Raw genomic sequence first — 10,435 nt, 5'->3', positions numbered from 1 at the left:
CCCCCCCCCCCACATCTCGCTTGCCACTATCATATCTCGCTTGTGTATCTTGTATCTTGGATATATGTGAATCATAAATACATGCACTACAACAAAAATGATCATTAGCGGTATTTAATTCTTAATTGCCGTTAAACATGTAGTTTTAGCGGCAATTGTCGCTCTTTGTATATGTCCTTAAAGTCTTTAGCTACATTGCTTCTAATGGCACTTAACTAATACCGGTAAAGACGTCACTCTGTATTAGTGTCAATATTTAATGCCGCTAAAAGTTGTTTTTGTTGTAGTGATGTATCTAGTGTCATTCGCATGTATTGGGGATATATAGACAAATCTCGCTCGCCTCCCCCCGCCCTACTTCAGTGGATCTAGTAGCAAATAATATGTATCTAGTTACATCTGACTTGAATACTGTAATGAAATTATAAAATAGGAAAATAAACTGTAATTATTTCAAACTATAAATAAAACTAGTAAATGTTTATTAACTCAACACATTTTGGTCCTCTCAACTCGATACCCCGTATTTAAAACCATATCACAACTAAATATAAGGTGTGATGCCTATCAATTATTAACTCAACACATTTTTATCCTCTCTAACTCGATACCCCGTATTCACAACCGTATCACAACTAAATATAAGGTGTGATGCCCATCAATCTAATAATTTGGATCCACCTATCATAGTTGGATGCATGAATATATAGCAACTTTTCACATCATAAAGCTCTCACGTCGATTCGAAAAAAATAATTAGTATATGACTTGTTACAAAGTCAAATAAGGGAAGAAACTAACATGTCTGCTGTCTGAACTTTGAATGTGTATTTATTGTATTTTTTTTATTTTCTTTTTATGAAAATGTTTATATTATGGCTCTTCCAATTATTAAAGTAAAATCTTCCCCATCTAGTCATGGCTCTGCATCATTGTGACATGACTTTTTAATGTGCACACACATAATATTATTAATTTCATTAATCAATGCTTGGTCCATTTTTCTTTCTTTGAAGCCCAAAATTTTCGGTCGAACTGACAAACCATGCTCTACATTTTTCCTTGTAAAACCATATATATATATATATATGGATGGAGCCAGCATATACTTATGGGTTCATTAGAATTTTGTTTGTCGAAAAATTTTACTAGTTAAAATTAATTTTAGATATATATAATATATGACTAGATGTTGAACCCCCTTCAACTAATTCGTGTGTTAACTTTTATATTTTAAACATTTTTTTTTTTTGAAAATTTTGATTTCACCATTACATATATGTTCAATACGGCTAGCTTTAGAAGAATTGTTTTGGTCACTTTACAGTTTACTTGTCATATTTTTTGTGTAGACGTTCTTTAATAAATTATGTAGCTTTTCATTTTTTGAGAGCCAAACAGTTTAATTTTGATCGGACATTTGCGTATTGGAATTTTCGAAATTTTTTAAATGAAATTTATATATTTGTAAACTACGTCAAGAGTACTATAAGTTATAATAATTGATAATTCAAAATGTTGAAAGGATCTATGAAAAATTTATGATCAAAGATACACTTATTTAAATCTCAAAATGTGAAAAGTATCACATAAAATGAAACAGAGAGAATAATTATTATCATTTTTATTTATCGTTCTGATTATTTAAAATGTCTCTCTCTTCAATAAATAAAAAGAGAGCTAATCTAAAAAAAATCATAATATTGAAGTATATTATCTGCTCTTTACTTTGTTTTTTTCTTTTTATGTTAAGAGTATTTTAAATTATATATTTTTAATAAAGACGATAAGTATAGTGATTCACAAAGAGTAATACACTCTACGATGCATCGGGTTATGAATTAATTTTGATTTTATTCCATCTCAGTTAGGATTAACTATTAAACACGTATTGCTCTCCAATTGCCAAGGGACGATCGAAAAAAAAAATCATCAACCAAAAAAACTTTACTTAATTCTAAGTTGATAGATGACGTAATCAAAATTTTCATTAAAGATTTTCTTCCAAAAAAAATATAGTATTTAAGATTTGAATTTTGCACCCTTAAATTACTGAAGTAAGATCTGATCTTGGGTTTTTAAGAGATATAAATTAAAATATGTATATTTACATGATAAAAATAATTTTAAAAAAAAATTCTTCAGGTGAATTTACACGGCCATTCAGAAGAGTAATTAAAAAAATTAGCTTAACAATTAAGAGAGTTGGGTTGGATTGTTAGGCAGGCAGGAGGCAAGTGTGATAAATCCCAAATCTTAGATTTGCTCATATCAAAGCCATAATTTATTTCACGTGTACATTAATTGTTCAAAAGGTCAACTTATTTTCAATTGATTTTTATAATGAAGCTACTACTTACTATATTATAGGAATACGAGGTAAACTAACTAACTTTAAGAGCTAGCTTATTATTACTATTATAACTATTCTTGTTTATGAGCATAATTTATTATAACTAGATCAAATTACACTATTTAATATCCGTTTAGTTGTTATTATTTTAGTTTTTACGCTCTTTAAGAAATTTGATAAGTTTATCATTTCATTTTTATTTACTGTTTTCTTGAATTTAAATTTTTAATTAATGAATATGAATTAATTTGTTTTGATTACTTACGTGATTAATGAATATGAATTAATGACCTTATTTTTCTGTCGTAGTCAAATGCATATTTCAATGCCAATAACTTTCAACAGTAAAATAATGTCAGTTATGTGTTAATTTTGTAAAATGATAAATATTAAAAAATATGTATTTTTAGTAAAGACGGCATATAAATAATAATCGATGGAGTATAAACAATTGTACTACATTTTTTATCATATGCTAGGTGTTGGATTGCATGAAAAATATAGTTAGGATTGATTTATAAACAAATTAATTAATATATTGGACCCGCCTATACGAAGGGTTTTTATTATGAATAACTTTTCTAAAGAAAATATTTACTATTTATAATAATAATGATTTCATGGATAATATATATTACAAAGAATAAATTATAAACCATATATATAATATAAGAAATTTTACTCATGAATAATATATTCATCACACAATTTAATATACTTATAATATGTTGCATTAGCATAATATATTTTAAAACACTCATAATACATTATTTAATTTACATTTATGCATAACAAGTTTATCATAGTATGTATATTGCTATGCATTGTTATAGATGGTAATATATATAAAAAAAATATCGTTGAAATTGATAATTATTTAATAAAAGTTATTGACCAAATAATTTTTCCTTTTACTAATTAATTGTTGAATTTGTATATATATCGATGACTTGAGTAATCAAACTTTGGAAATGATTAAAGAGTAATGAAAGTAAAGAAATGCAAAGTATATAAAAATAAAAAGAAGAAAGAATCACATCATTACATCTTAATCATATATATTACGTAGTACTCTTTTGAAATCTTTTTTTTCTTTTTCTCTTTAGGAATCAAAATTATGACGTGATGAGTTGGATCGCGTTTGATCCATTAGCTTTATTAAGAATCAATTAAAAAAAATGTTTTTTGTTTTCAATTTTCTTCTTTTTACTCCTTGTTAAATGCAATACAGAAAACATATATTTTTCAAATTCATTTTTCACGGAATCAGCTTATTGAAAAAATACATAGTGATTTCTTTAATTGCACTACAGTGATTTTATATTTAGTACAATTAGATAAAATGAAAAATTTATACTAAAACTTTAGGAGGGCACCAAAGAATGTGGCTTGATAAGTGTTTAAGAACTCGAGGTTTCAGAAAGACAAAAAAAAATATTAGATAATTCTTTTCATCTGTCTTAATTTTAATAGATAGAGTTACTTGATATCTGTGCGAAAACTGATTTGAATTAGAATGAGTTTTGGTTTCTCTTTGATAAAACGTGTGCTTTAATTTCTTGGCTTTGCGGATACCAACAATCAATGTCTAGTCATTATTATCTATTGGCCATCAAGACAAGATAACTTTATATAAATATTTTCACTTTAATGTACCAAACAAATCTAAAGAAAATTATAATTATTTATGACTAAAATTTGGACGCGTTGAATGGAGTTTGTTGGTTGATATGATGTACTCTTCCATTTCATATAATTATAATTATGTATGACTAATTATTAGTCCTACGTAAAAGTTAACTACGTACACTACAAAACTATAATTGTAACATCAAAATGAGTAGTCTAATGAAAAAATTGTTTATTATTATTTTGGAATAACTAATGATACTAAAACATTGGAACAAATAAATGTAGTTAAAAATTTTTAATGTTTATTTGGACGGACGGCTTCCTTTTATTATTATTATTATTATATAAAGTTTGGAATAAGAATATCATAATTATAAATGAAAAGATTAAAGAACGTGATGGAATTTATAAAATATTGTTTTTGATTTGATAATATATGGCACAATGATAACTTTCAACCAATAATCCATGAGCTGGTGTTTAATTATGTCTTTGCTTTAAGTAATGATTAATATGTTACGTGTACGTATAGGTTCAGGGGTGTATATCATATGGTTCAGTTTAATCTTTCCATTTAGTGATTTGGTTTATTAATTATTAATTTTTATATTTAATACATCATTACAAAAATTCATAAGATATTGATGATTTGATTTTACATTAAATCAAATAATTTTAAACAGAAATCAACTTTAACAAAGAATCATTCTGATGAAAATTTCTGAAGAGGCGAGAGCTCTGATCTCTTCTCAGTCTTATCTGTGGGATTTAGCATTACCAAATTCAAAATCCCTCGGTGACTTTATGTAGTCAAGGATAATATTGTATAGCTTCTTTTTTATAAGAAGTTAATTGTTTAATCGATATTTAAAAGATAAATAATTTATTATTTATAAAATTCTAAATCACTCTTAAATCTTTAATCGAATATCAATTATTTGATAAGATTTTATTAATTTAAAATTATCATTTAAGTACTATTTAATTTTAAACACTCATATAAGATATGCCAAAATTATGATTATCGAATGCAAGTTTTGTTTTCATGTATGTATGTATATGTCAAGTACATGGGTATTGTTTACAATAATAGAATCGAGTGTGAAAATAAAAAGACGCACAATTATTACAAAGACAAAATGGAAAGGCAAGATGTGACAAATTATAAATATTAACATATATTTATTGATTAAGACTTATATAGTTTGCTGTTATTTTAACCCACCTAACGTACCAAAAAAAAAAAAAACATGAGCTTTGACTAATACCTACCTTTTCTTGCAGAAATATGAATGAAGTCACACTTGATTAAGGATCTTGACCAATTACCAAATGAGGAATGAGAAATTGCTAATATAAATAATTTTTTTATATTATTAACATATTGTAATCTATTATAACAAATTTATTATATTTATCAAATTATCAATTAATATTTATAATAATAGAGTTATATTTTTTAATTGTATAAATAATTTTACATCGTCGATATATAAAAGTTATTTAATCATATGGTATTGAATAAATCGAGAGGTTGGATCTATGAATACTGATTATTTTTTTATTTTTCTACTTGTCCACCACAGTATTGACTTGTTAAGCTCTTTTAAGAAATAGTAATAAATAGAACTAAGTGTTAAATAGTCTGTTAATTTTATAAATTGAACAAATAAAAATAAATATCGATTATTAATACGAGGGAAGGCAGCTTAATTAATTGATCCAACCATCATTTAGACATCTACCAACACCCCTAATTAAATTTAAATTAAATTAAAGGAGATGAGAAGGGAGACGCAATTAATTTAATTAGTACGTTCTGCTTTTTTTTGGTTGAAAGAGAATAAAAGAAGCTAGTTAGGATGGTTTAATTTAGGATTTTTATCATATCATAGTTTTTTATATAGAGGTACATAATTTTAGATATTTACTAGTTCCTCTGTCACTTTTATTTCTACTATTTCAAAAAATAAATTTTATTTATTATTTTTAGTATACCAAAAAAATATTTTTTTATGTTTTACTTATAGTATTAATTATTTATTTTCAAATTACTTTTAAGAAATAATACTAAATACTTCATCTGATTTTACTTGTGCATTTTAAAAAAAAAAAAATTCTATTTTTTACTTGTCATTTTTCACATATCATGAAAAGATCTTTTCTTTTTCATGGTTTACCCTTTATATTATTTATTTATTCTTAAATAATTATGTTTAAGAGTTAAGACCTAATACTAAATATTAATCAATAGAGATGCTAATATAATGAATAATCATGTCAATAATATAAATATCAAGTTCAAATATAATAAATAAAAATGAATGAAGGTAATATCAATAAATTAAAAATATTATGATAAAATTTTCAAATTAATCATTATTTTTCTTCACGAATCAAAGAAGGTAACTAATACTAGAATTTTGCATATAAACTTTAGCCTCTAGTTATTCATTATTTGGTAATTTATACGAATTAAAGCGTATTCCCGTGGAGTAAGAATTATTTAAGGGAGAAGAGTATGCTCCTTATAAAAAATTTGTCAAATTACTGAAATTTAAATTAGAGTCTTTTAGTGGCCGTCTAGTCATGAACGTAATATTAATTATATTATTTGAAAACTAGAGTTTGGAGTAAAATTTATATTTGATCATATTTTATGCAATAAATATTTAGAATTTGAACTCATTTTTTTAAAATAAAAAAGAACAAAATATAATTTAAATACGTCATTTCATGTTCTCATTTCATCGTGGATTCAAAAAAGAGTCGGATACATTTGCACAATCTTTTAATTTTTTCATTAAATTTTATGGTCTAGATATTATGAGTTTTAACTTATTCCAGTTAAATATATGTGATTAAGTATTAGTTTTTGGATACTTTCTTGATCATATTTTTAAAAAGATTGTGTCCATAAGCACACTTATTAAGTAAGTAAGTTAATTATATAAAATATATCTCATTTGGTCATCCACATCAGCATTACTTCAAAGGTGCATAAGGTTTTACAACTTATTGATGGTAATAAGTATAATTATAAAAGGAGACATGTTTTAAAATTTTAACTGATTAAGTAAATGTTGTTTCAAAATTTGACTTGGAATTGTCTGGCATGAACATATTATTGTTCATTTGGATGGCCGATTTGGATATGTCGTAGTTTAAATGTCTAATAAAATATAATGATAATTTAAGAGATTATCAGGATGGAGTCACATATAATTGAGGAATTTTATTGGAAAACTATATTGCATAGTTAGATAAAAAAAAGAAATATTTTTTATAATATATATGTATTACATAGTGTACACTCATCAACTTTTATATAATTTAACTTTTTTATATTTTGTCATTTTTTAATTGAAATTCTGATTTCGCCATTAATAAATATTCTATCATTGAAATTACTATGTAAAGCTAAAATAAATATATGAAGTTCGACTTTCAAACCGTTAAAGAATATATATGATTGGAGAGTTGATTGTCAAAGGTGTACGCATCTTTATAATTCGAATAGAAGAAAATGTATTTCGGTATGCACAATGAGAACTTCAATTTTTAATTTTTTATAATTTAAAGAAGAAAAAAAAGATATGTTGACGTGAGATAATGTTTACATCATTGAAGTAAATATGAAGAAATCAAAAATTAATAATCATGTTTCAATAAATTTGATAAAGAAGTGCTTTCATGGAATTAGAAACAAGTTGCCAAGTTAGCAACTTCTTACCAGAAATAAATAAATAAAAATAAAGTTAGAGACTTAAAATGTGTTTTGTGCTGAAAATTAAGTGAGAATGACATGTGTGGATATTTTCTGGAAGACAATTAAGGTGATAGAGGAATGACACATACCAAACATATATACATCAAAGTCCCAATTCTTCACTAAAATTAATGTCCCAATTTGAATGGCTACAATCTCTTCCATTCTCAAAATTTCAAAACTTTATTATTTATACGTCGGTACAAGAATTTTTCTAAATTGAAAGCTCAAATCTGAAATCTCTAATTAAGAAAGGAACAATTTTATCTATATCTGAGATCTCTAATTAAGAAAGGAACAATTTTATCTATTGCACTACATTCTTTATTGATCAATTTTATAATTTGTTCTAAAAAGGAATTCTTTATTGATCAATTTTATAATTTGTTTTAAAAAGGAATTGACATACTTATATACGATGAAATCATTAATTTTAACCATCATTACAAAACAAAGATTTTTTTTATTGAAGATTAGTGAAAATTTTATGTTATAAAATATAATTTCTACTCATTTTTTGCCTAATTAATTTAATGGTAAAATGAATAGTAAAAAAAATTATCATTAAATTAGTAGAAAGCTTACTAATTTTTACATATGAAATAATTAATACTTTTTACTTTCTATATTGATTCAATTAAAATATCTATAAAAATAATCACAAAATATTTTTTCCATGAAAAGTAGTACCTTTTTAATAATGAACCTTTATCATTCTGGCTTTAATAAAATGTTCTTATAGGTACACAAAAATTATGGAGGTTTAAAATAATTAATTTTAAAAGTCATAGAGGCTATAGCTAATCTCATCAATTCTTATAGGTACATAATGTCCCAATTCTTCACTAAAAATTAATGTCCAAATTTGAATGGTTATGATCTCATCAATTTAACGTCAGTCAGTTTTAATTTTTTTTAAAAATTTTTTTTTATTAATTATTTTTTTCATATTCAAGATTTAAACGTGAGACTTCTGATTAAGGAAGGAATAATTTTATCTACTGCACCACAATTTTCATGATTAATTTCAGTAATTTATTCTAAAAGTAATTGACATATTTATATATTTAAAAATCATTAATTTTAACCACCATTAGAAGCAAGGATTTTCTCCGCCACATATTAGTGAAATTTTATGTTATGGAATATTATTCTCCTACTCATTTTCTATCTGACTATTTTGCTAATATAATGCATGGTAAAAAATAAATTTCCACTAAAATAGTGAGAAGCTTATTAATTCTTACATAAAACAATTAATATTTTTTATTTTTTACATCAACTCGATCAGTATTATCTATGAAAGTAATTCAGAAACATTTTTCGATAAAAATATAATATTTTTTTAAAAAAAATAATGAACCTTTATCATTTTGTCTTTAATAAAATGTTCTTATAGGTACATAATTATTACAAAGGTTTAACATAATAATTTTCAAAAGTCATAGAAGCTATAGCTAATCAAAAGTATACTATAACAGGTTGAACACAATTTTAAATCTCTTTGGTTTTAAGAAATATATATATATATATATATATATATATATATATATATATTGTTGAATTAAATTGCATCAGATAAATTATAATATAGGGAATATTTATCAATTGTTGAGGAATTTACCAACTTGGACGAGCTTGACAGCAGAATTTGATTTTAATTTAATTTTTGGAAAATATTTTCACAAAATAAGTTTGAAAAACTCTTGTGCATTTTGATTAATTTTTCGAGAAAATATTTTGGAGATTATTCGTGTTAGTTTTCGGAAAACATTTTCATCTAATTATTTTTTGTTTCCAAAAATTATTTTCGTCCGATTTCTGTATTATGTATGTTGTAACCAATAAACGGTCCAAGATTTATGTAATTAATATCAGATTTTATCCTCTCTTTTTTTAACTAACTTGATTAAAATTGTTTAAACCGTAGGAATCAAATATTAACTAAGCTACAAAATTTAGTTATTTTTCAAGAAGACATTTTCCTTCCTACCAAACACACCCTATATGTTCGTATTTTGGTCAAGCATGTAATTTTTTTAGTTCAAAAAATAGTAATATTTCTTTTCAATATATAGAACGAGTTAACAACTGATTGCCAATAGTTATGGTTAATCAATGTTGACTCAACTAATTAATCTATTGATTGATATTAAAAGCAATTTTTTTGATTTGAGGGGCCTTTTATTTATCAAGTAAATGAAAGGGAAAATAGTGTAAAATACATTGAACTTTGATGAAATTTGTAGTAATAATCCCAAATTTTGGGTGAGAAAAACGAATTTTGATAAATCTGTTTTATTATGTTTATCATGGAACATTTAAGGTTAATTAAGGAGTTATCTTAATAAACTATATATCATGGGAAGTTGAAGATTAATCAGACTGATCAGGCAAATTTTAAAAACTCAGTATATTATAGTGTAACATTTATTTTATTATATATATAAAAAAAAAAAGCAAATAACACTGCTAATAACATTTTTTTTTATAATAGAAATGCAAAATTATCCAATTCTAAAAGAACAGGCATAGCTAGGGTGCTGGAAGAGGGTTGATTTTTATTTATTTTTTTGAAAATTGTATTATTTATGCACAGTCAAATTATATTTTTTATTTATATAATAAATGTTGAATTTTCTTAACTATTTTGTATATTTGCTTTTTATATTTAAATCTCT

Source organism: Solanum pennellii, chromosome 8 (genome assembly GCF_001406875.1).
Source record: "Solanum pennellii chromosome 8, SPENNV200".
NCBI classification, from domain to species: domain Eukaryota; kingdom Viridiplantae; phylum Streptophyta; class Magnoliopsida; order Solanales; family Solanaceae; genus Solanum; species Solanum pennellii.
The sequence above is the reverse complement of the archived record's forward strand: the minus strand, read 5'-3'. Positions refer to the sequence as shown.